This window comes from Ceratotherium simum, chromosome 12 (genome assembly GCF_057802395.1).
Source record: "Ceratotherium simum simum isolate JZ-2026a chromosome 12, ASM5780239v1, whole genome shotgun sequence".
NCBI classification, from domain to species: Eukaryota; Metazoa; Chordata; class Mammalia; order Perissodactyla; family Rhinocerotidae; genus Ceratotherium; species Ceratotherium simum.
The window spans coordinates 33504935-33530573 of record NC_141911.1 but is presented as its reverse complement, the minus strand read 5'-3'; the positions used below and the strand labels follow the sequence as shown (position 1 = coordinate 33530573).

General features: G+C 34.2%; 1 protein-coding gene across 3 annotated transcripts in view; it reads right to left on the bottom strand.

Annotated features, from left to right (window-relative positions):
* Window positions 1–25639, bottom strand: part of FBXW7 (F-box and WD repeat domain containing 7) — a 228190-nt gene that overhangs the window by 156164 nt on the left and 46387 nt on the right. For 2 of the 3 annotated variants that reach the window (XM_014780212.2, XM_087437536.1), the window contains exon 2: window positions 1161–1208. The exons of the other annotated variant lie outside the window; for it this stretch is intronic. The gene's annotated coding sequence lies outside the window, so the exon portion shown is untranslated. The remainder of the gene's footprint in view (window positions 1–1160; window positions 1209–25639) is intronic. 3 annotated transcript variants of the gene reach the window in all.

Sequence of the window (25639 nt, the reverse complement as noted above, 5' to 3'; positions counted from 1 at the left end):
CAAACTAACTCAAATATACGCATCAGTGGGGGGAAAATGATAGTGAGTTATTATTTTCTACTTAATACATCTTCAGAAATCACTTACCACATTTTAAAGTAGTAAATATTTGAGATTTTTGTAAAATCATTTGCTCCTAAAAATATTATATTTATTATAAATATACAGTAAACAGAGTAGTATAACTGGTGAATATTTAAGCATCAACTATGATTATTACAAGATTTTAGAAACATCATTTGGTTGAATATTTATTGTTTCAAACACATTAAGAAGTATAATAAAAGAAATCAATGTTTATTATTGAATATTTCTTCATGTATCTAGGAAATTTCCTTTAGCTAATCAAATAAATGTATTCATCCTTAAAAATATTTTATTGACTACATTAAAACAATCAAAAAACTATATTATGACACTTGATTAGCCAGTGCCTCAGTACTTCCCCCCAATGTTGAAATATATTTAATAATTTTAAAATCTATTATGATTAACCAAAGTATTGTTGTATCTATACAGTCACCATAGCACACAAGTCTAAAAATACTATATAGCTGAAGTAAAAAAAAATTCTGTGATTAACATTCCTACTTCTACTCAAAAATAAAAAACCAAAAGCTTTATCTAGTGAAAACATAAGCTTATGAAATTCCTAACTACAGGCACCTATCAAATTTTTCATATTATAATGCTATTACAAAGAAACTGGAGTAGCCCAGATAGGAAACAGCATATGGCCTGACCATAGTACGGGTGTTCATGTTGCATTATGTTCGTGAACAGGATCTAACATAAGGAGGGGTCAAGTAATGGATGGCTAAAGAAGAAATTTGTACTATGTAGTATCAACAGCTAATAGAAAAATCTCAAGTAGGGAAAATCCTGTTTCATTCAAAAAGTATTAGCATTCCTGACCACTAAGACTATTTCTTTCTCTGAACTCTTTTAATACTTAGGCTGCACACTAAAAGAATTTTCTGGATACAATATGTAGAAAGAATCAGAAGGGGATCAGAATAAGTATAAAGAGAAGAAATTTCAGTAAAAATTTAAAGAAACAAATTACAATTGTAATTTACACTGGCTATTGTAAATGTCATTAATGTTAACACACACTTAAGTAATATGCAAAGTATTTAACATGGAGAGCATGTACTTACCAAATACTTAGGTAGCCTTTTAAAAATTCTGCTGATGGTTGAGACTCCCTAAATGATTAAAAAAAAAAATAATGAGAAACAGTTTTTCAACTACTCTGTAAAATCTACCCAAGAATCTCATTTATGTGAGAGTTATTTGTTTTTTTATAACACTAAAACCCAAGACGCATGCTGAAACTTTGCCACATGATTAATATAAAACAAATTTTTTCCTAATCTTATAAATAATTGAAATTTTACAAGTAACATACAGAAAAATAAAGAATTATCAAGGTACTGTCAGAGTTTACTACACTACAAAAAGAATGAGCTCTATATCAAATCAGATTTAAAAAATTACAGACCAAGACAACAGTGTGCTAACATTGTCTTAGAGAAGCATTCATATGTTAAATTCTTCCTGACCATCAACATACAATGTCATACTCTATACTCTGGTATCTAGTGGCCTTCTATAGTTACCTTTGGGGTAAAGGGGTTATCTGAATGGGACAGAACACAGGGAGGCTTCAGAGGCACTGATATCTTGATCTAGGTTATGGTTACAAAGATATGTTCACTTTGTAAAAGTTCATCAATATAGAAAAGTTCATCTGTACTTTTCGGTATATAAATTATACTTCAATTATTTTAAAAATTTAAAAAAATAAAATAGATGAAAAATTTCTTCTCAGTAAAATAATTTCAGGTCATCGAACTAATGACATGTAACTCACTAATTTGAAAATCTGAATTTCCTAACAATGTATTTCAATTTATTTCTAATGACTGCATAAAGGTAAATTAAATATATCTGGTCATTTTGTATTAGTAAGTTTTAAGAATAGTTTCAATGTAAATATAAATTTTACTAGTAAGAGATTCCTTATGATTTTCTATTAACAGCAGAGAAAGTTTTGCATAAAATCTTCCTAATGCCTGTTCTCAGAAACTCAGGTTAGGTTTACAAATGTGTAATTTTGCATACATATTAAAAGTATTAATAGCTAACTCAGAAATTGATTTCAAAAGCAATCAGATGGTCAAGTCAGGCATTTATAAAAACTGTATAAGGCAAACTATTTGACCCTATTGCTTAGAAAATCTTAGATGTTTTTAAACCAATAACCTTTTGAAGAAAAGCCTTGTAAATAAATAGTCTTACATATCTAAAAAATTTTAGGTTAATATTTACAATGGTACCTTCTTTATTCAAAATATAAACAGTCCTGTCTGTATTTCCTTTTATCCATTTTTCCATTATATTTACCTAATAATAACTATGTGTTTTTTATCTAACCAACTTCTATTTCTCTCTCTAAATTAAATAACATCATTATTTCATCAGATTTGAAAACTTTTATCCTTGATGAAAACCTGCCTACTACTCACAACAACCTATTTGTCTTGAGCTGTTGGATTTTTTTGGTGTATGAGTCTCTAAGACAACAGGATGGCACAGGCCCCAACAGGTCAGTTCCCTGAACAATTCTCAGAGGCAGCATCCTTTGGACAAACTTTACTTTAGATGACTCATCAAACCCTTTCAATAACTTCCCTCAGTCTTGGGCTGTTTTATCTATCAGGGTCTAGCCTGGTTAAGATCTCTCCAAAACCTCCAATCAGCCGAGAATTGTCATCAGGTTTCTACTTGCAGGCAGCCAACCATTCAGTTGTGGATCTGAGACATAAGGTGCACAAACAACACTTTCACAGAACTGATTTTTTTAATCAGTCTAAACAACGCCCCCTCTCCCAAGCCAGACATCTGCTTTTTCTAAATTCAGGTACTTACCTTTCTAAATGGCATATTTTCACCAAGAAATACTTAAGACAAAGTTTCTGCTTTGGGAAACTTTTGATATGAACAAAATTGTTAATTTGAGAGGCACCTTAGAACAAAAAGGAGAAAAACACCTTCCCTCAAGAGAAGTCTGTCTTATCTTCCTAAAAGAAAAAGATGAACTTACTGAATGTATGGGAGACCTCCCCAGAGGTCACACATCTCAGCAAAACAAGACAGACAGATACTAAAAGGACCAGGGTCATAGTTTAGGGCCCACTTTGAAGCTGAGAGCCAACAGATCCCATCCCAAATCTAAAAAGACTACAGAACTGACACCGGTTTATTAGGAAAATTACCTAGCTTTATGATTTCTAGTAATAGTAAAGACCCCAGAGAGGATGATAAGGGTGTTAAGTAGAACAGTCTTCCCTAAAACAAAAGATGCACAATGAATTCAGGGACTGTACACTGTTTGTTCAGCAACAAATTTAATACAGACTGCTCATAAATTATAATCATGTAAAGACTAGCATTTGAAAATATAGCATCTTTAAATAGAGCTAACGATATATTTCCCTAGAATACTGTTATTTTTTGTTGTTTTCTAAAAAAAGTAGGGCCTCAGCTACTCAAGAGTTTTAAGTAGTTAATAGATATCAGATCTTGGATTATCTGCAACAAAGCATTAGAAATCATTTCTCAAATTACCCATTACCCATTCAATTTAGCCTAATTACAATATTTCACAAATCAATCCAGTGTAAATCAACAGTTTATCTCCACCTTATACAGAACTGAATCCTATTATATCCTTTGAATGTCTTCAAAAAACCTCACACCTTCATAATTTTTTGTAAAAGATGTAAATTTTTACTTTAAAAATCTTATGTTGTATGTCTATTTCCTTAATAAAGAGGGCACAGCACTCAGTATTTATCTCTCAAGCATCTTGCGTGATTGCTACAAAACTGTAAAAGAATGCTTACATAATACCTTCAACAATTTGAAAGGATCCCTCAACATTCTGATGACTTTCTCATAGACACTACCAACAAATTCAAAAAGTAAACTCATGGTACTTTTAAAATATCTGATTCATCCCAGTTGTTAAAACATACAAAATGTAAGTTTCAGTATAACTTATCTGCATTTTTATAATCCTTTTCACTACAGAATTATATCTTTATAAAGTTATGCCCTCACTTTTCTTCAACATTTCCACAAACCTTAAAAGTACTTCTAAATTCCTCACACTTCTTGTCAATTGCCAATTTTTACAACATACTTCTTATGAGGCATGTGCCTTGTATATCTTTCACTGCCATCTTCATACTCCTTGATTATTTTATTAATTACTAATTCTCACAACCACTGTGAGAATTCTAAGCCCCTTCCAAAATATAAACTTTATTTAGAAACATTTATAAACTGCTACCCACATTGATATCTGCAACTGGCAGATCTGCAATAAATTGAAACTATGGAGTCCTAACATCTCACATAATCCCTAAGACTACAACTATTTAAACAGAGTTAAAAAAAAAAAAATAAGGAAAAGAATGTTACAATAACTGAGAAAAGAGTAAACATATTAATTCTTAAACCTTGTGCTATAAAATTTAACGCATACTATTCTAAAGTAAAGAACGGTTCCACAAAATCAAATCTATCAATACTCTTTAACAAAAGAGTAGGAGGAAAACAAAAGCCCAAAAGGACTTATTTGAAATAATACAGTTAATAAAAGCAGGCCTATCTAGAACCAAGTATTGTGAATTCCAATACCCTTTCTATTACCCCACTGGCTACAAAGTAATTTGGATTCAAGGTGTAATCTTATAAAAAGGTTAAAAGATTTTCCTTTTCCATTCAAAAACAAATTATTCCAACAAACCACAGAGGGATACGCATTCAGGTGTTTAAGAAACATTCACCAAAATAAAAGAAGTCTTAACAAATTTTTTAAAATTTAAAAGAATCAAGATAATACAAAATGTATTATCCAATGGAATTAGGCTGGAAATGAGTAACAGAAAGATATCCAAAAAATCCCAAATACAGATATTCAACAATACACCTAAATAAACTATGGATCAAAGAGAACTCACAGAAAGTTAGAAAATATTTTGAACTAAATGAAAATAAAAATACAGCATATCAAAATTAGTATGATGCAAAGTAGTGCTTAGAGGGAAATTTATAGCATTAAATGTCTATGTTAGAAATGGAAAAAATTTCAAATCAATAAGCTTGGACCTTAAGAAACTGGATACAGACGAACAAGATAAACTCAAAGCAAGCAGTAGGAAGGTAATGATAAAGAGCAGAAATCAATACATTTCAATGGAATTGAAAACAGAAAAACAGAAAAAAAATTAATGGATACAAATCTGGTTCTTTCAAAAGCTTAATAAAATTAATAAACCTCTAGCTAGACTAACCAAGAAAAAAGAGAGAGAGAATACAAATTACCAACATGAGGAATGAAAGCGGGGATATCACTATGGACTTTAGACATTAAAAGGATAATTAGAGAATACTCATAATAATTAGGAAATACAACTTTATACCTACAAATTCAGCAACTTAGACAAAATGGATTATTTCATCCTAAAGGATAAAAACCGCCAAAACTCATTCAAGAAAAGGCAGATAACCTGAACTGTCCAGTATATATTAAAGAAAACAAAAAGGGAGAGGCACATGAGATCCAATTGTGATTATTCATTGGCTACTGGACTGCTCCAAAGAATTTCAGAAGAAGGTTAGTTTATTTTTTATAGACTACAGTAAAGCCTTTGACTGCATGGCTCAGGAAAAGCTATGGGCTGCTCTGAAAGAAACAGGCATGCCTCAGCACTTGATTGTCCTGATGCGTAACCTGTATGGTGGACAAGAAGCCACTGTCAGGACAGAATATGAAGAGACAGAATGGTTTCCTACAGGCAAAGGTGTCAGACAAGAGTGCATTTATCTCCCCATCTGTTTAATCTGTATGCAGAATATAGCATACGAAAAGCTGGGCTAGATTCAGACGAAGGAGGAGTGAAAACTGGTGGAAAAAATATCGACAACAAAAGCCATGCAGATGACACCATCTTACTGGCAGAAAGCAGCGATGACTCTGAAACAACTTCTGATGAAAGTGAAAGAAGAAAGTACCAAAGCAGGACTGCACTTAAACACCAAGAAGACAAAAATCACGACTACAGAAGAACTACACAGCCTTAATGTAGACAATGAAGACACTGAATTAAAGACTTTGTTTACCTTGGCTCAGTCATGAATTTAAATGGACACTGCAGCCAAGAAATCAAAAGAAGACTGAGACTTGGAAGGGCAGCAATGAAAGAATTAGGAAAGATCAAGTGTAAGGAAGTGTCATTAGAGAACAAGGCCAAGATTATCCACACCCTTGTATTCCCAATTACTACGTACGGGTGCGAAAGCTGGACAGTGAAGAAGGCTGACAGGAAAAAAATGATTCATTTGAAATATGGTGTTGGAGGAGAGCTCTACAGATATCCTGGACCACTAGAAAGACGAACAAATGGGTCCTAGAGCAACGTAAGCCTGAAATATCGTGGAGGAAAAATTGATAAAACTGAGGCTGTCCTACTTTGGGCACATCATGAGAAGGCAGGATTCTTTAGAAAAGACAAGAATGCTGAGAAAAACAGAAGGCAGCAGGAAAAGAGGAAGATCAAATATGCGATGGATTAATTCCATAAAGGAAGCCATAGACATGAGTCGGCAGAAGCTGAGAGCGGCTGTTGAGGACAGGACATTGTAAACATCACTCATTCATAGGGTCGCCAGGAGTCAACTTGATGGCACATAACAACAAAACTTGCTAGACTGCAAATAGTGTAAAATCTCAGACCCTTCACAGTTCTTGACAATGGAACTCTAATTCCAAATAAAAGGGGTAGAGCCGATATTAGAAAAAGATAAAGGTCCAAAAAAGACCGTTTGGAAGAGTATTAGCAGTTATCAGATTTATCATCTGTCACCAGAGTAATGCATTTCCATGTCTGTCATTTCCTTGCACCCTCTTTGAACAAGTATAAAAAAATCATGTGTGTTTGGAAATCTTATACACGAAGTCAAACAATGAAAATGCCTCAATGCAACTGCAGTATGACCTAAAAGGGATGTAGAAGTGTTTAAAAGAAGAAACAAAAGATATTAAATATGAAAAATAAAAATATAAAGCAAAAATAAAGAAATATATACATATTCAACCATTATATATTTGTAATTTGAATTTTTCAAATATCATCTCAATACTACCCGGTTCTGCTTATCCACATTTTTACTTCTGCAGAGTGGTTCTTAAATTTGATCAGATCAATAAGTATTTACTGTGTTATATTACTTGTCTTGTTGATCTCTTCTTTTTCTCTGCCCACAACTCAGGAAATAAGCCTCTTTTTCAAATTTGACACGTTTCTATAGGGACAAAAGGAGAAAGTTTTTGTGTTTTTTTGGTTTGTTTTTATTTTTTGCTAATGAAGAGTAGCCCTGAGCTAACATCTGTTGCCAACCTTCCTCTTTTTCTACGTGAGCCGCCACCACAGCATGGCCACTGACAGACGAGTGCTGTAGGTCCACACCTGGGAACCAAACCCGGGCCACCAAAGCAGAGCATGCCAAACTTAACCACTAGGCCACCAGGGCTGGCCCAGAAAGTTTCTCTTTTTTATCTACAAATTTAAATAGCTGACTTTGTGTAATTTAACATGAATTAGAAAAGGTAATTACATCATAAGATTTCCCTCCACTACCCCAAAATACTAGGTTAAAATTCTTTACAGATATTATGATTTTTTAATGTGTTCAAAGAGAAGGCAAGGAAATAACAAAAATTTTACCACTACATTGGAAAGATTTTTCACTAATAACATCAAAAACTAGAGTATATATTTTTAAATATTTCTGTTATGGTAAAATATACGTAACATAAAATTTACCATTTTAACCACTTTTAAGTGTACAATTCAGTGGCATTGAGTACATTCACAGTACAACCAGCACCATTATCCATTTCCAGAACTTTTTTATCATCCCAAACAGAAACTCTCTACCCATTAAACAATAACTCTCCATTCTTCCTTACCCCCAGGCTCTGGTAACCTCTACTATACTCCTTAACTCGATGAATTTGCCTACTTTAGGTACCTTACATGAGTAGAATCATACAATATCTATTCTTTTGTGTCTGGTTTATTTCACATAGCATGAGCTCAAGGTTCATCTAGGTTGTAGCATGTGTTAGAATTTCATTCCTTTTTATGGCTGAATAGGACTCTACTGTAGATACATACCACATTTGTTTATCCATTCATCTGTTCATGGACACATGGGTTGTTTCCACTTTTTAGTTATTGTGAATAAGCTGCTATAAACATTGGTGTACAAGCATCTGATTGGGTCCCTGCTTTCAATCCTTTTGGTGATATAACTAAGAGTGGGATTGCTGGATGATATGGTAATTCTATATTAAAGTTTTCAAGCAACTGCCAAACTGGTTTCCATACCATTTCATGTACCATTTTACATTTCCACCAGCAATGCATGAAGGCTCCTATTTCTTCACGTCCTCACCAACACTTGCTGTTTTCCCTGTTTTTAATAATAGTCAAGTGGTATCTCACTGTGGTTTTCATTTGCATTTTCCTAATGACCAAATGCTGTTAAGCATCTTCCTATTTGCTTATCAACCATTGTGTATCTCTTCTTTGGAGAAATGTCTATTCAAGTACTCTGCCCATTTTTGAATTGGACTGTTTGTTTTCTGTTGTTGAGCATAGTGCTTTTCATAAAGTTGGGAAAACTTAAAAGCACAGAATGCTTTCTCTGAGGTAACAATCTTGCTTTAATGAAATTAACAAGGTTACAGCTAATCTCAGATTAAAGGATTAAATAAGGAGGCTGCAAAGCAGTAATCTAATCAACAATAAACAAAGGTATAGTAAATCTGATTACACAGCTGTTAAATAAAACAGAACATGGTGATGGCAGAAGTCGTTTTAAGCAAGCTACTTTGGAAGAGTTACATATAACTTGAGTTTTCCTTAACTGAAACTAGTCTTTTAGAGATGCAAATGACAAATATATATTTTTATATATACTGATTTTATTACAGACTACATTAAGTAGTGAAACATGTCTCATAAAACATACATAAGTAAGACATCTGGTCAAAAAGAAAAAAAAACGATAATTTAGCGTCTTACTTTTTAAATTGTAATGTATGTTTTCTCATTTGTCTCAAAGATATCTCTTTGTTTTAGCTTTGGGGGGGTGGGGGGAGGTGAATTTAAGAACAAATCAAACCGCATGCTTTGCATTTGGTAATTACTTCTCTTTGGTCTCTCCTGTCCTAGAACAGTTCCGCACATCTTTTTTTTTCTTAAGACACTGATGTGTTAAGGACTCCTGGCCAGTTTTGTTGTAGAATGTCCCACATTCTGGATTTGTCTGTTTCCCAGAGTGACTTATTCCACAATCCCCTGTATTTTCTGGAAACAAGAGGTCAGGTCTGGGAACCTGACTGGATACAGAATAAACATATTAGGCAAGAATACTCCAAAGGTCATAAGTATTCCACGTTACATCACAGCAAAAAAACAGGATATCATGTTGTCCAACTATAAGAATTTGAACCACTTGGTTCAAATGGCAACTTACAGATCTCTCTATTATAAATGCACATTTTCCTCTTTGTAACAGTAAGTGATGTATGGGATCATAATTTGGCACCACGCATATATCCTGTTCCCAGCAGTCTTTCCTCAAAGGTTTCCATTGAACATCCACTGATGTTCCATCAAACATCCATTGATGTTTTTGGCCTAAACAGTTTCATTGGAGTTTACAGTATGAGAATTTTCTAGTTCTGATACTGCTTCAAAATTTATTAACTTCTCTCTTCTCTAAAGGAGGATCTTCCTTTTCTCTTTCTCTTCTTATCACTCTGGACTCACATTATTTTTTTAATTCAAAGTTTTATAATTAATTACCATCATTCTTTCACTGATGCTCAGATAGTTTCAGATTCAGCCAGTAGAAACTCCTTTGGGTTGGGTTCTTTTGATGTGATCCCACAGCTTTTGAACACTTCCTTGTTTTCTGGCTCACTGTGTGTTTTCTCCGTGAAAGAATTAGTATCCACTATTTTTCACAGCAGTCTTGGGTCCTTTCAGTGGGAACAATACTTAGAGACCACGTTATCAATGCTGAGTGTAATTATCACTACTGAGATTGTTGATGCTTCTTTTGTTGTTTTTTTTTTTTTTGTGAGGAAGATCAACCCTAAGCTAACATCCATGCCAATCCTCCTCTTTTTGCTGAGGAAGACTGGCCCTGGGCTAACATCTGTGCCTCTCTTCCTCCACTTTACATGGGACACCGCCACAGCATGGCCTGATAAGCAGTGCATCGGTGCGCACCCGGGATCCAAACCCGGGCCGCCAGCAGCAGAGCACACGCACTTAACCACTACGCCACGGGGCCAGCCCCCTGTTGATGCTTCTAAGTCCTTTTGGTAGAAGGCAAGGAGAGACATATATCAATATAATCATGGACTCATACTGATATATCCATTTCATTTGACAGTGAAAGACTTTTTGTGGCTGTATTTGTCTCTATTCTCTTAAAGTTAAATTTATGGTTGCCAATAATATTAATAGGTTAACTTAAATTCCTTGCCCTACAAGATACCTGGAATGGTTTCAAGATTACCACAAACAATATAGTCCTACTAAGTTAAGTAATGGTGGTCTAGTGGTTAAGATTCAGTACTCTCACCACCACAGCCCAGGTTTGTTTCCCAGTCAGGGAACCATACCACCCACGTGTCAGGTGTCATACTGTGGTGGCTGTGTGTTGCTGTGATGCTGAAAGCTATGCCACCAGTATTTCACATACCAACAGAGTCACCCATGGTGGACAGGTTCCAGCAGAGCTTCCAGACTAAGGCAGACCTGGCCTCCTACTTCCGAAAAACTGGCCATGAAAACCCTAAGAATAGCAGCGGAACATTGTCTAATATAGAGCTGGAAGATGAGAGGATGGTGTAAAAAGACCGGGCAGGGTTCCGCTCTGCTGTACACAGGGTCACTAGAGTCAGAGTGAACCCCACGGTACTAACAAAAGTTAAGTAAATAAGATCATACTATATGGATCATTCTATATTTTCATTAATAATGTGTCTTGGAGATTTTGCCATATCATGACACACAGACTTTATTCTTTATAGTCTGTTACTAATATTCAAAATACGGATGTACCACAATTTATGTAGCCATTTCCCTCCTAGTGGACATCCAGATTGTTTCCAACATTTTGCTACTACAAATAATGCTACAGTTAACATATTTGTATACACATCTTTATGCATACTTGTATAAAACTATTCATGTATATTCTTTAAATTATTTCTTATTCATAACTCATTTTTCTAATATTTGTTATTTTGTAGAAGCCCTTTGTTATGTCTGTTAAAACTTTGCTACATGTTGCAAATATTTTCTACTAAACTGAACTGATCTCACTATGACATCTTCTTAGAGAAATCTGTTCCATTTTAATGGAGTCAAATCTGTTTTTCTTCTCCTTTTCAGATATGTGGTTCCTTATGTTTTGATGGGTAAAAAAAAACCTTTGTGCTTCGTGTGTATCTATGTGTCTGTGTGTGTGTACAATTTCATTCTCATTTTTCATTTATTTGGACTCTTTCTGGACTCTTCCTACATCACTAGCAGTGTTTTAATTACTACAGCTTTATAGTATAGCAAGTATAGTACAGCAAGTAATATAGTACAAGACCTATCTCATTTTTATTTTTAAAATTTGTATTGGATATTCTCATTCATATACTCTACTATATATATTTGAGAATCAAGTTGTCAAGTTTTCCCTCACTCCTCACAAAAAGAAAAAATAAATTGTGGTTTTGATTGGAATAGCATTAATTTTATGGATAAAACTTTGAAAAAGTCTACATTTTACAATATTGAGTTTTTCATTCTGAAAAAAACAGTAGGTCTCTTCATTTATTTGATCCTAGAATAAACTGTTATTTTTTTCATACAAATCCTATTCACTTCTTATTAAATTTATTTCTACATATTTTGTGGTTTCACAGCTTTGTGAATGGGCTCTAACATGTATTCTACATTAATTTCTAAAATAAAAATGTATGGAGGATTTTTTTCTCAAAATAATAAATATCAAATACATAAAACAAAAAGAAAATCAAGATTCCCATTAAAAAAACAAGAACCATCAACCTTTGCCTTTAAAAGAGAGATATAACAAGGATGTCCTCCTTTTTGCAGTTCAAATGCACAGTAGTATTTACAGAATAAATATGGCAAAGAGCATCCTTTTTTTCTAATTACTTGGCTATCCACATGGGAGGGGCAACAAAAATACTAGCAACATTGTAAAAGCTCCACAAAAACGAAAAATCAACTGCAGTACAATTTACTTGTGGTACACTGTTCATATAAAATAAATCTGCTCACAATGTTTTGTCTAATTATTCAACACTCAGATGTAAATTTACCTCAGGACACAAGATTTATGAAAAGAAAAGTATAAAGCCCAACTAAATAGAAAAAGAGAAAAACATGAATTCTAGTTAACAAAATCACACGTAGTAATGACACCAAAAAGACTGAAACCACTAAGAGCTAAGACCAAAATTCTAAAGATCTATGGAAAGGAAGACAAAGTTGTGCTGATAATACACCTCAGGACAAGGAAGCCTTTAGGTACTGTATACTGCCAACCCATAAATAAGCCTTGCCCCTGATAAGCAGATTCTGGCAAGTTAATTTCCTAGGAAGGTATCCTAGACACCAAGAAGGTATCCAGAGTCACCTGAAGAGTCAGGGGTAAAATACCTTAGGACAATACTTCTCACAACATTCCAGTTTAGTGTCCCTAGCAAAATATCACCAAAGGTAAAAGTAATAAACATGTAACTATCTCATCCCACCTTATCCCTCAGCTCATCTAGCCTGTGACAAGACAGAGCACAGACTGAGATAGCCTACATGAAGGCTAAATTGTTTAGAATGCTTGCCTCACAATAAAAATTAACACACATTTTGCATTCAACTTTGTATTATTTGTGAATTCATTCTATTATAAATAATCTTCTAATTACTTAACAGTTAAATTGCCTAACGTTTCTTTTCTCCAACTCTTTAAGTAAAATTGGGATGCTCTGACAAATACTGTTTGTCCTATGGATGCATGACTCTCCCTTTACACGGGCCAGACCATACTAGACCATACCACCAAATGGTAGGGAAGTATACATAAAAAGCAAGACCTTAGAAAATCAAGAACAAGGTAATATAAACAAAATAGACAGTAATATATCCCCTGATGGACAAATACTTCGGTCGAACAGCCAAATATTAAAATTTCCTATTGAAATCAGGTATAAAAGTAGGACTTCACAAATTTCTTAAAAAATTGAAGAAACTATAACACTAAAGGTGAGAAGTAAAATCAAATAATACTATTTCATAAAATAAATTTTTCCTTTAATGTTAAGTTCATAATAACAGAAAATATAAGCTCACAATGACACAAATATATATATAAATACATATAGGTGTATGTGTCCGTATGTACATATACATATATTTCTAACTTTTAACAAAATTTGTCAAAATAACAGCTTTTAAATTATGGGCTAGCTAAAAGTGGCTTTTGGTCTTCCTTTAAATATAAATAATAAATATGACCACAATGGATATTTATTTATTTATTTATTCTTCTCTTTTTTGGGGAGGAAGATCGGCCCTGAGCTAACATCTGCCAATCCTCCTCTTTTTGCTGAGGAAGACTGGCCCTGGGCTAACATCCATGCCCATCTTCCTCCACTTTACATGGGACGCGGCCACAGCATGGCTTGACAAGCGGTGCATCGGTGAGCGCCCAGGGTCCGAACCCGCGAACCCCAGGCCACCACAGCGGATCGTGCACACTTAACCGCCTGCGCCACCAGGCCAGCCCCCACAATGGATATTTATAATAGTCACTAAACAATTCTGTAGTTTTGTTCATAATTGAAAGAATCGTAGCAATGATCTTTTTAATCTATCATTTAATTCACCTTTAAAGGCCATTTTACAAAAGTTTTGAATATCTAGATCCCTGTCTTCTATTTTTATAAGAATAATCTTTACAAATGAGTAAAATCTGGAAACATACGTTTTTTCAGATGCCAAAATCTGATTCTAACCAACTTTATCTAGCGCTAAGAGAAGAAATAATACACACCAATGTATATAACCTTAGCATAATAAAGTTTATTTATTTAAGAAAACATATAGCAGATTCCAAACTTTCCAACTGGATAATCCTATTAGGTGACTTGCATATCTTCCAAAGCAAAACCTGGCTGGACAGTTCTGTACTCAAAGAGTTCTGAGTCTGTATTCCCATGCTTCCTATCTTCAATTAATTCCACGTGGAAAATATTGAATTAAATCTCATGTCTTGTCTACCTCTTTTAAAAAGACAGGCATTACTAATAAGCATAATATCATAGCAAATAACCTAAATTACTTAATCAAGCTTTCAAGTATAAATGAATTATTTTACAAAAGAGAAATTTGCATATGCACTCCAAGTTTATCATCTTCTGTTCCTTTTATTTTTTTCCCTTAGAGTAGAATGAGATCTAGATTAGGATATATTATGTTATCAGTGGAAACTCCCCAAAGTAGCCCATCACATATGATTTCAGAGCAAAATTAGAATGAAGATTTTTCTTCTATAAACAAGGCTACATATATAAACATAATCTCAACAAAGATGCTTTCTGTCATGCAATAGCGCTAAGAGACATCAAAAAGGTTCACTTTGAAGGGCCGGCCCAGTGGCACAAGCAGTTAAGTGCGCACGCTCCACTGCGGCAGCCCTGGGATCACAGGTTCAGATCCCAGGCACGCACCAACGCACCACTTGTTAAGCCATGCTGTGGCGGTATCCCATATAAAGTAGAGGAAGATGGCCACAGATGTTAGTTCAGGGCCAATCTTCCTCAAGAAAAAGGGGGAGGATTGGCGTCAGATGTTAGCTCAGGGCTAGTCCTCCTCACAAAAAAAAAAAAAAAAAAGCTTCACTTTGATTTAATAAATCTATTTACTAAATCACCGCCATGTGACATCTAAAAAAGATCTGCTTTACAATGTGGCACAGTCAACTACATATGATTTTGTTTTGTATATAAAAAAGAAACTATCATGTGTCATTTACACATATGATAGAAATAGTAAAAAACTTGTAGTAATAAAATTAGATGCCAAGAAACTGTCAAGGAAGTAGGTATGAATTACAATATTTTTTGTAGAAGGGATAATGGATTACACAGGTGACTTCTATCCTTTTGTCTATTTTGCAAATTCTAGTTAATGCGTTTCTTTACCCACTTTACTATATGTAACAAAATAACCAAGCAATTCTACATTTTACAACTCTCAAGGATCATTACATGTCTTTTTAAAACTCTTCATATTAGTACCAATTTTACTTATCATTCCATCTCTAGCACATAAGAAACCACTTTACATACGGTAGGCATTCAATATTTATTGAATAAAATTACTTAACTTTTCTAAGCTTCAGTTTTATCAAAGTAAAACAGGCATGGTAATAACTACATTTTAAAACTCCTTAAGAAAATAATATATGCACACAGTAGATACTAAAATGTTAGGTTGATCTTTTGTTTCAGTAAATACAAATAATTGTTGGTATTACTCTAGTTCACAGCTTTAAAAAAAGGCCAAAATATTCTCTCAAAGCTTATATGAGAACAAGATTTTTTTCGAAGAACTAAACAAGCTGATCATAAACAGTAAGAAAATTTTAGGATATAAAGAAAGGAAGCTTACCAACCAGAGATGAAGATTTAATATACACCTATATTAGTGAAAACTGCAGTAATTTCAGAACCCAAATTCAGATCCACGTGTATACAGAAACTTCATAGATGCCAAAGGCAGCATTATAATCAGCGAGAAGAAAGGAGAAGAAAGACTAATGAATGACTCAGGGACAATTAATCACCCACAAAAAAATAAGATAAAATTATATCTCTATAATACCCTATTCCAGATAAAACTTTCTAGGTATAATTTTTTTACCAAAACATGGAAAACAAAACTAAAACTTCCAAAACACAATATAGGATAATCTCAGAAGACATGAAGATAGAAAATGCTATTTTAAATAAGACACAAAAACCATAAAAGAAAAAGCTGATATATTTGTCATCAAAACTTCAAACTTCTGGGGGACCGGCCTGGTGGAGTAGCAGTTAAGTGCACATACTCCACTTCGGCCGAAGGTTCGCAGGTTCGGATCCCAGACACACACCGACGCACCGCTTGTCAGGCCATGCTCTGGCGGCATCCCATATAAAGTAGAGGAAGATGGGCACGGATGTTAGCCCAGGGCCAATCTTCCTCAGCAAAAAGAGGAGGATTGGCATCGGATGTTAGCTCAGGGCTGATCTTCCTCACAAAAAATAAAAAAACTTTAAACTTCTGTATTAAAAGGGGTACAACAAAGTTAAAAGTCAAATGACTACATTCTGGGTCCCCAAAGGACAACAGCAGGCCCATGTAAATGCAGTCTTTCCACGTACCCTCCAAAAAAAAAAAAATCAACAGAGAGCAAATAAAACCTCCCATATACACTATCAGCTTAATTAGCAGACTAATACAGATTCCAAGTTAGCTGTAAGTTGCAGAAGGGGGTAAAATTCCAGCAGAACAAATTCTGAAGAATCAAGCACAGATTGCATGGAAAAGAGAAGGAAAATGGAGCCTGAGTAGGTACAACATATATAAAATAACCTCCAGAAAGTGCAAGTCTGCCAGTAAGTAGGAAAATACCGAGAAAAGGTGTCTGAGACAGCATAGATCAGATCACCAGCTATTGAAGAATGGAAAGGAAAAAAGTAGGCAGGGTCAAAGACGGCAGTCCCAGGAAGGCAACACTCCTGAGAGATACTGAGATAATTTGGATGGGGCAGCTCTTAGAAGTTTGGTGATGAAGGGAAAGGAGGAAGCAAAAGGCGGAAATTAAGTGTTTGGTGAAAAAAAAAAGAATCTCAAAAACTGTATAATACACCAACCCCTTCTCCCTCTCCCCTCCCAGACCAAAAAAAAAAAACACCTGTAGATAAAGAAATTGCACTTCACTACACCAACAAAAGGGAGAGCTCTTGAACAAGAAACATTATAAGCCAAGCAAATCCCTCACCCTGTCTACATACAACTGGTAATGCTGAGCCAGGAAATGAACAGAAATAGCAGACAATACAAATAAAAAAGCTACTATAAGAACACAGAAATTCCAAGTCTAAAACACTTCAGCTAATGAAAATTCTCATCAAAAAAATCCACAACACAGAAGAAAACTGTAAAATAATAACTCCAAAATGAAATAAATGTCTGTAACAGAATTTACACATATTTGTTTTTAATCCTGAATCAAAAGTCAAAAACCCAGAATAGAAATGACAAAATACAGCAACATATAAAGGACGAATTTACCCTTCTCAGGAAGGAGGGGGAAAAAATGAAGGAAAAGACAAATCATTTTAAAAAATAAGTAATAAAAAGGAAGATTGGATTCAAATAAAAATATAAGGAAAAATAAGGAGCAAGAGGACAGCCAAGAGAGTAAAGAAAAAATGACCAGAGAAAAAAGTTAACATAGAAGATCTGTAAAGAAGCTATAACATATGTACAACTGAAAATTCTGAAAAATAAAAGCAAAATAAAGGAACTAATATTTAAAACTATAATTTAAAAACTATTTCCAAAAACAAAAACAAATGTGTATGCTGTGGCAGGCAGGAGGAAGTATGATATAGGTGAATTTTGGCAACAACCTACTATATATTTGGAAAATTGCCCCAGAATAATAAACTCCAAAACATAGCCTAGTAAAACTTTAAAAATAAGTAGGGAAAAAAATCTTTTGGGCCTCCAGACAAAAATACTAAGCCTCTTACAAAGGACAAGGTAGGTAAGGTTGGCATCAGATTTCTAAACAGCAATATTCAAAGTGAGGCAACAGTGTAGCATCATTTTCAAGAAACCCAAGGAATGAAAGTATAAACCAAGGATTTCATATCCAGTCAGGTTGTCCTTTCAACTCTCAAGGCTATTAAAGAAATACAGATTTAAATATGCAAGAACTCAGGGAACATATTACGCATAGCTCATTCTCAGCAATCTACAAAAGAATGAGCTGCATCCCACCAAAAAAAGACAGAGGAAACTTTGACAAAAACTTTACTAAACAATGGAATAAACACTAAATATATTTAATTTTAGATATTACTAAAACAAAGGTATGCACAAGGACAGAAGAATGATATTTAAATATTATATTCTCTGACAAATTATAATGGAATTTCTTAACTGTGAAGAAAAGAGAGGTAAGAAACAGAGAAGAATCAGCTCCTTGGAGTTGAATAGGTTATAAATGAATGTCAAAGAAAATTCATTTAATGCAAACAAACCAATTATCAGCAGTCTAAGTCCTTTGCTTAAACTGACCCTAAGAACATTATAAAAAGTATTAGTATAAAGTTAGCCAATAAAACAAAAATACCAACCTTCCTAAATAAAAAAAATAATTTTCAAAAAGTGTAAAGAAACAACTCATATAGAGAGGGGAGGGGGAAACCAAAATCAAGTAAATATAACATAAAACAGCAGTAAATACAACACAGCAATTAGAAGAAACATTCATCATAAATCACTATATATAAATAGGCTTAACTCTCCTACTAAAAAGAAAAAGTTTCAAATTGCTTATTTGATTGAAGAGAAAACAGTATTTACAAAAGCAACAAAAAAGATTTAAGAATTTAGAAATAAACTTAAATGTGTAAAACATCTATGAGGAAAACTTTAAAACACTTCTGAAAGATACAAAAGTAAACTTGAACAAATGGAAAGACATCCCCTATTCTTTTGGAAAGGATGATTTATTATCATAAAGATGTTGACTTCCCCAGGTTAATGAATAACAACATTATTCAAATACAAATACCAACAAATGTTTTCTTAGAGCTCAATTAGCTGATGTTCAACTTCGCTCATAGGGAATATAGTATATTCCTGTTTGTATAAAAAAAGAATATGAATAATATATACAAACATAAATGCATGCACACACATAATATGCCTATTTTTATAACAGGAAACACAACAAGGATAAACCAGAAACTAATGAAATTGGTTACCTACAGAATAAAAGAAAATGGAAAGGAATGAGGAAGGGAGTAAGACTTTTGAGAATGCCTTTTTATACAGTTTTGGCTTTTAACCATGTTACCGTTCTACTATACTCAAAAAATAAAACTAAATCAATAAAGGGTGGAGGGGTTAAACCGAATATAAACAAAAACGAATAAATGTTAAGATTTACCAAATTGGTGACATAAAAAACATAATTACTTAAAATAATATATGAGCATAGTATTCTTGACTACATACCTCCATTGGCATATACTGTATGAATAAAAAACTACATAGAGGGGCCGGCCCCATAGCGTAGCGGCTAAGTGCACGTGCTCTGCTGCTGGTGACCCGAGTTCAGATCGCGGGCGCACACCAATGCACCGCTTGTCGGGCCATGCTGTGGCGGCGTCCCATATAAAGCAGAGGAAGATGGGCACGATGTTAGCCCAGGGCCAGTCTTCCTCACCAAAAAGAGGAAGATTGGCATGGATGTTAGCTCAGGGCTGATCTTCCTCACAAAAAAAACTACACAGAAACCTTAAAGTTTCTTTACTTACTGGGTTTATTGTTGGCAGTGGTACTGGTGTGGCAATTCCAATATTATGTAATGTATACTGTAGGACAGAGCAAATGAATAAACATATATTGTTATTGTTAACCAGGATCCTCACTGTGGGAGAAGAGAGATACAAACATGAAACAGAAGAAAAGAATCCTGTGGTACTACATTGGAATTACAAATATTAGTAGTTTTTTAAAGTATATTTCCTTGCTCTGTCCAACAAAAAGAGCCCCTATAAGCAACAATGCCCAGTAACACAGAACACATCCCTTGCCCACAACGTAGCTTGTAAATACCCACCAAGAGGAACTGGGATCCTTGGAGAAATAGCCGTTTCCAGGTCTAGGGCAGGGAAAGCATAAGGTAAGAATGGAACATTTTGTAGTGCTAGAAAGCAAGCAAGTGCTCTAAAAATGATGGGAAATATCAGAGACATGAAAACCAGATCGAATGAGTTCCTACTGGCTAAATTTTAACAATTTGAGCCTTCAAAAGAAATGTAACAACAATGGATCTTAGCCCACCGAATAAAAGAAAAATCAATGACCCCACAGAGATAATGAAAAAAGGAGGGTAGAAACTCTACCCTAGAGAACAATGCCAGCTAATAAATGTGAGAAGAATAACAGAACTAGAAAAATCATCATTTTGCAAGCATCAACGTAACCAATGATTCAGGCAAAAAATTAACAATGGAGGTAAAATCATTGGGTGAAAGGCTGTTGAGAAACAGTATGTATTCAGCCTGAAGGCATGGATTAATTACCAAAGGGAATGACACCTTCTTAAATGGAGAAGTTTGGCAGCACCAGCTAAACCAAATCACCTACGTTAACATCACAAATAATGAAACAAACTAATAATAAAGAGGTTTAAATAAGCGAACTTTAAGTAAGTACATATATATATATCAATACGGATAAATCTTGAAATGAACATTGAGTGAAAAAAGCAAGTTACAAAAGTATATAAACAATATACTATTTACCTATGTTCTAAAACCAAAACAATACTATTTATCTTTTTATACAAATGTGTGCATAAAAGTATTTAAAAAGCTTAAAGGATACCTTCAGATTAGTAATTAGCTCTCAGAAGAGAGGCAAAAGAATGAGATTAATAATCTTCAACTATATTTTTAATTTATTTAAAAAGTTCAGAAACAATTAGAGCAAGATGTTATTTTGGCAGTATGGATATATGAGCATCTTATATTCTTCCTTATATTTTTTTATATTTTTAAATATTTCATCACTTAGAAATTTAAAATTTTAAATGAACTGCTGCTCTATAAACCTTAGGTCTACACAGCTATACAATACTTAGTTCTGTAATTCCCTGTGTTTAAAACTACTGTTTTAAAGAACCTTGATTTAGATGCAGGCCCCCAATGACTCCTACTTTGATCTCTGATGTAAATTAACAGACACAAATCAGCACTTCCAAAATGATTCTAATAAGCAAGATGCATTTCATTTATTTAAATAAAAAATAACTTGGAAGGTATGCCAATCTGAGTGGCATTACACATTCTCTAAAGTTTAATACTTCCTGTATCTCATATTGCTCTTAATACATATCACCATTGGGAGAATTGAAAGTTTATCCATTCTAATAATTCACAGTTTTTTCAATCATTTTGACCTAATTCTACAAAACCATCCTATTAAAGTTATTTTAAATACTAATTAACAAGCCTATTTAAAAAATCTACTGTTGTAAAATTGAGGCATAAAAAGATTTTAAAAACTCAAAAATCTTTAAGTGATTTGATAATAAGTTAGTTCTTCATCACATTCCTTATAATGCTTTAATCTATTAGTAAAAACTTTCTATTTTCTGCTTAAGAGAAGGTCAACGGCTTTCACTTCACTACTCTAACATAATCACGAATTGAAAGAACTCTTGGCTCTTTGGACCGACAAAGCTACCAGTATGCCTAAGCCAATAAAGCAATTCGTTCATTAATGCTGCTAATAAAGCAACCTTTTGTTAGTCTATGAAACATCAGAAACCTCAGAGACTCTAACTTTGCAATTTTTCCCTGTTTTTGCCATATGAACTTAAAGTTCTCTTACATGCCATTTACGTTAACAACTAAAACATAATCATTCTAGAAATTTGACCTTCCACTCTAGGTAATTTAATAACAATGTATTAGTTTCAACTTCAGAAAATTGCTCCTAGATGAAACTACTTATATTTTATTTAATTTTTCTCTTCTGTTTTCCCACAGAGCCAATTTGTGTAGAAATCTGTGCCATCTTCTAATAAACAACTAAAGGAACAACCCCTATAATATTCTAAAAATGAAAAACAAAAATGTTCATTTACCCAATCAGCATTAACTGATCAACTACAGTAAGCAAAGCATGGAAGACACTGCAAAGATTAATACACAATCCCTGCCCTCAAGCAATTCAACTTAAAGAACAGGGCAGGTATCTAGAAAAATTACTGTAAGGTAGTGTATAGTAGTGTTAACTACTAAATATAACAGCATGAAGGATATCATTAACTGAGCTTAGACAAGATAAAAAGTTTTCAATGAGGAGACTTTTGAGGCTAAATAAAGGAAAGTATATTTTAGGCTTAGTGAATAGCTTATATACAAAAACAGATACATAAAACACCACAGTTGGGCCGGCCCCGTGGCTTAGCGGTTAAGCGCGCGCGCTCCGCTGCTGGCGGCCCGGGTTCGGATCCCAGGCGCGCACAGACGCACCACTTCTCCGGCCATGCTGGGGCCACGTCCCACATGCAGCAACTAGAAGGATGTGCAGCTATGACATACAACTATCTAGTGGGGCTTTGGGGGAAAATAAATAAATAAAATTATTTAAAAAAAAACAAAACACCACAGTAAATTCAGAAATTTTTAATTAATTTAGTAAGGCTAGACTATATCATGCACGTAAAGAATCAGTAGGAAATGTCTGTCAGTTCTTGAAGAACCATGCTTGCATTGCTCTAGAATTTGGACTTGATTCCATACAATGGACAGTCATTAAAAGGTTTTATCAAGCTCAGATCTGTTTTGTTTAGAAAGGTCACTCCTGAGGTACCTGTATGCCCCAAAGCTATTTTCAATATGTTCAAAAAACTAAAGTAAACCAAAAGATGCCAAAAGAACTAAAGGTAAGCGAATGGTGTCTCTCCAAATACAGAAGATCATTAGAGAAAGAAATGTTTAAAACAACCAAATAGAAATTCTGGAACTGAAAAGTACAATAGCTGAAATGAAAAACTCACTGGAAGTGTTGAATAGAAGAACTGAGCAGGTAGAAGAAATAATTAGCAAATATGAAGACAAGTCAATTAAGATTAACCAGTCTGAGGAATAAACAGAAAAAAGAACGAAGAAAAATTAAGAGAGAACCTCTGGAACACCACCAAGCTTACCAACATACACAAAATAGAACTTCCAGAAGGAAAGGAGAAACAGAAAGGAGCAAAAAGAATATTATAAGAAATAATAGCCAAAAACTTCCAAAATTTGATTAAAAATATTAATCTATCCAAGAAGCTCAACAAATTCCAACCAGAATAAACTCAGAGATCCACACCTAGCTACTTCATAATCAAACTGTCAAAGTCAAGGAGAGAATCTTAAAAGCAGCAAGAAACAAGTGACTCATCATGTATAAGAGATCCTCAATAAAATTAACAGCCAATTTTTCATCAGAAACCAAGGAGGTCAGAGTGCTAAAAGAAAAAGACTATGAAACCAAGAATATCCAGCAAAACTATCCTTCAAAAGTGAGAGAGAAATTAAGAAATTCCTAGATAAACAAAAACTGAGAGAATTCATCACTAGCAGATCTGCCCTGCAAGACATACTAAAAGGAGTACTTCAGTTTGAAATGAAAAGTACAGTCATGCACCACATAACAACATTTCGGTCAATGACGGACCGCATATATGACGGTGATCCCATAAGATTAGTACCATATAGCCTAGGTGTGTAGTAGGCTATACCATCTAGGTTTGTGTAAGTACACTCTTATGATGTTCACACAACGACAAAATCTCCTAACAATGCATTGCTCAGAACATATCCCCATCGTTAAGCGGCACATGACTGCAATGGTTCTCTTCATTTCTTCAGGTGAATTCAAGTTCTGGTGTTATTTCATGTCAACTTGAAGTGATGCAACAGATGCCTATAGAGCACTCCACCCAACAGCAGCAGAATATACATTCTTCTCAAGCGCACATGGAACATTCTGCAGGGAAGACCATGTGTTAGGCCACAAAACAAGTATTAAAAATTCAGAGACTGAATCATACAAAGTATCCTCTCCAATCACAAGAGAATGAAGATAAAAATCAGTAGCTACAACACACGCTACAATATGGATGAACCTTGGAACCACTATGCAAAGTGAAATAAGCCAGTCACAAAAGGACAAATATTATATGATTCCACTTATATGTGGGTACCTTGAATAGTCAAATTCATAAAGATGGAGAGTAGAATAGAAGTTACCAGGGGCTGCGGAGAAGGGGAGATGGAAGGTTACTGCTTAATGGGTGCAGAGTTTCTGTTTCAGATGATAAAAATGTTCTAGAAACAGAAAAGTGGTGATAGTTGCACAACACTGTGAATGTACTTAATACCACTGAATTGTACACTTAAAAATCGTGAAAATGGTAACTTATGTGTATTTTACCACAATAAAAAAAACTTAGGGAAAAAGGTATTATTTATTAGGCTCCCTAAAACCCAAAAAGTAATAAATATCTAACATTTACTAAGTATCAGGCACTATACATACTACCACATATAACCCTCACAACAATGCTTCCAGGTACTATTATTATCTCTGTTTTAATGATGAGGAAACTGAGGCCCAAAGGAGTTAAATTACTTGGTCAAAGTCACACAGCTAGCAAACAGTGGAACCAGGACTCAAACCTTGCAGTGCGACTCTTCCAGAGTCCTTACTCCTAACCACTGTAATATGCTGACTCCCAAGGAGCAGTAAAAGTTAAAAAACAATCACAGCAGAAACCTAACTACTTTGTTAAACTACCCAAGTATTCCATGGAAATACGGAATAGCAAAAATCAAAACACAATCCCTTCCCCTCAATACTTTTAATGTGTATTTCCATTAAAGATAATATGTTTAATGGTATAATTATAAGCAAAGCATTTCTATCAATCTTTATTACTGATGAGTTCATACCTTCATTTAGCAGTAAGGCATATCAAAGTTTAAAATACATAACTATCAGTACAAAAAATAAGAAAACAACAAGCCCTTAAAGATTGTCATCACTGATAAACACCAAAACTAATAGGCAAAGAAGGAAGCACATTAGAAAAGAGAAAAAATGGTATTTAGAATAATCTTTGCAAACAGGAAAGAGGTCTTTTATTCACATGGTTTCCAAGGAAGAAAACAGACAACATAATAAAGCTCAAGAGTATCTGAGAATCAAGTGGCAGGCCTTTTAGACATGGTTCCAGATCTAAGGACACAGTATTATAGCTCCTTTTTTATCAGATGCCAACAAAATCAAAAAGAATCACCACCTATCAATCATTCTCTCACATTCAGAACTTTTTATAACACACTGACCCAACAATCAAAGCATGCAATAACAGAATAGCTCTTCAATTTTTGTGCTATGTTTAAAGAAAAACTACAACATGGGGCCAGCCCGGTGGCGTAGTGGTAAAGTTTGTGGACTCTGCTTTGGCAGCCTGGGATTCGCAGGTTCAGATCTTGGGCACGGACATCCGCACCACTATTTTGTCCCACATACAAAATAGAGGAGTGGCACAGATGTTAGCTCAGGGACAACCTTCCTCAAACAAAAAGAGGACTGGCAACAGATGTTAGTGC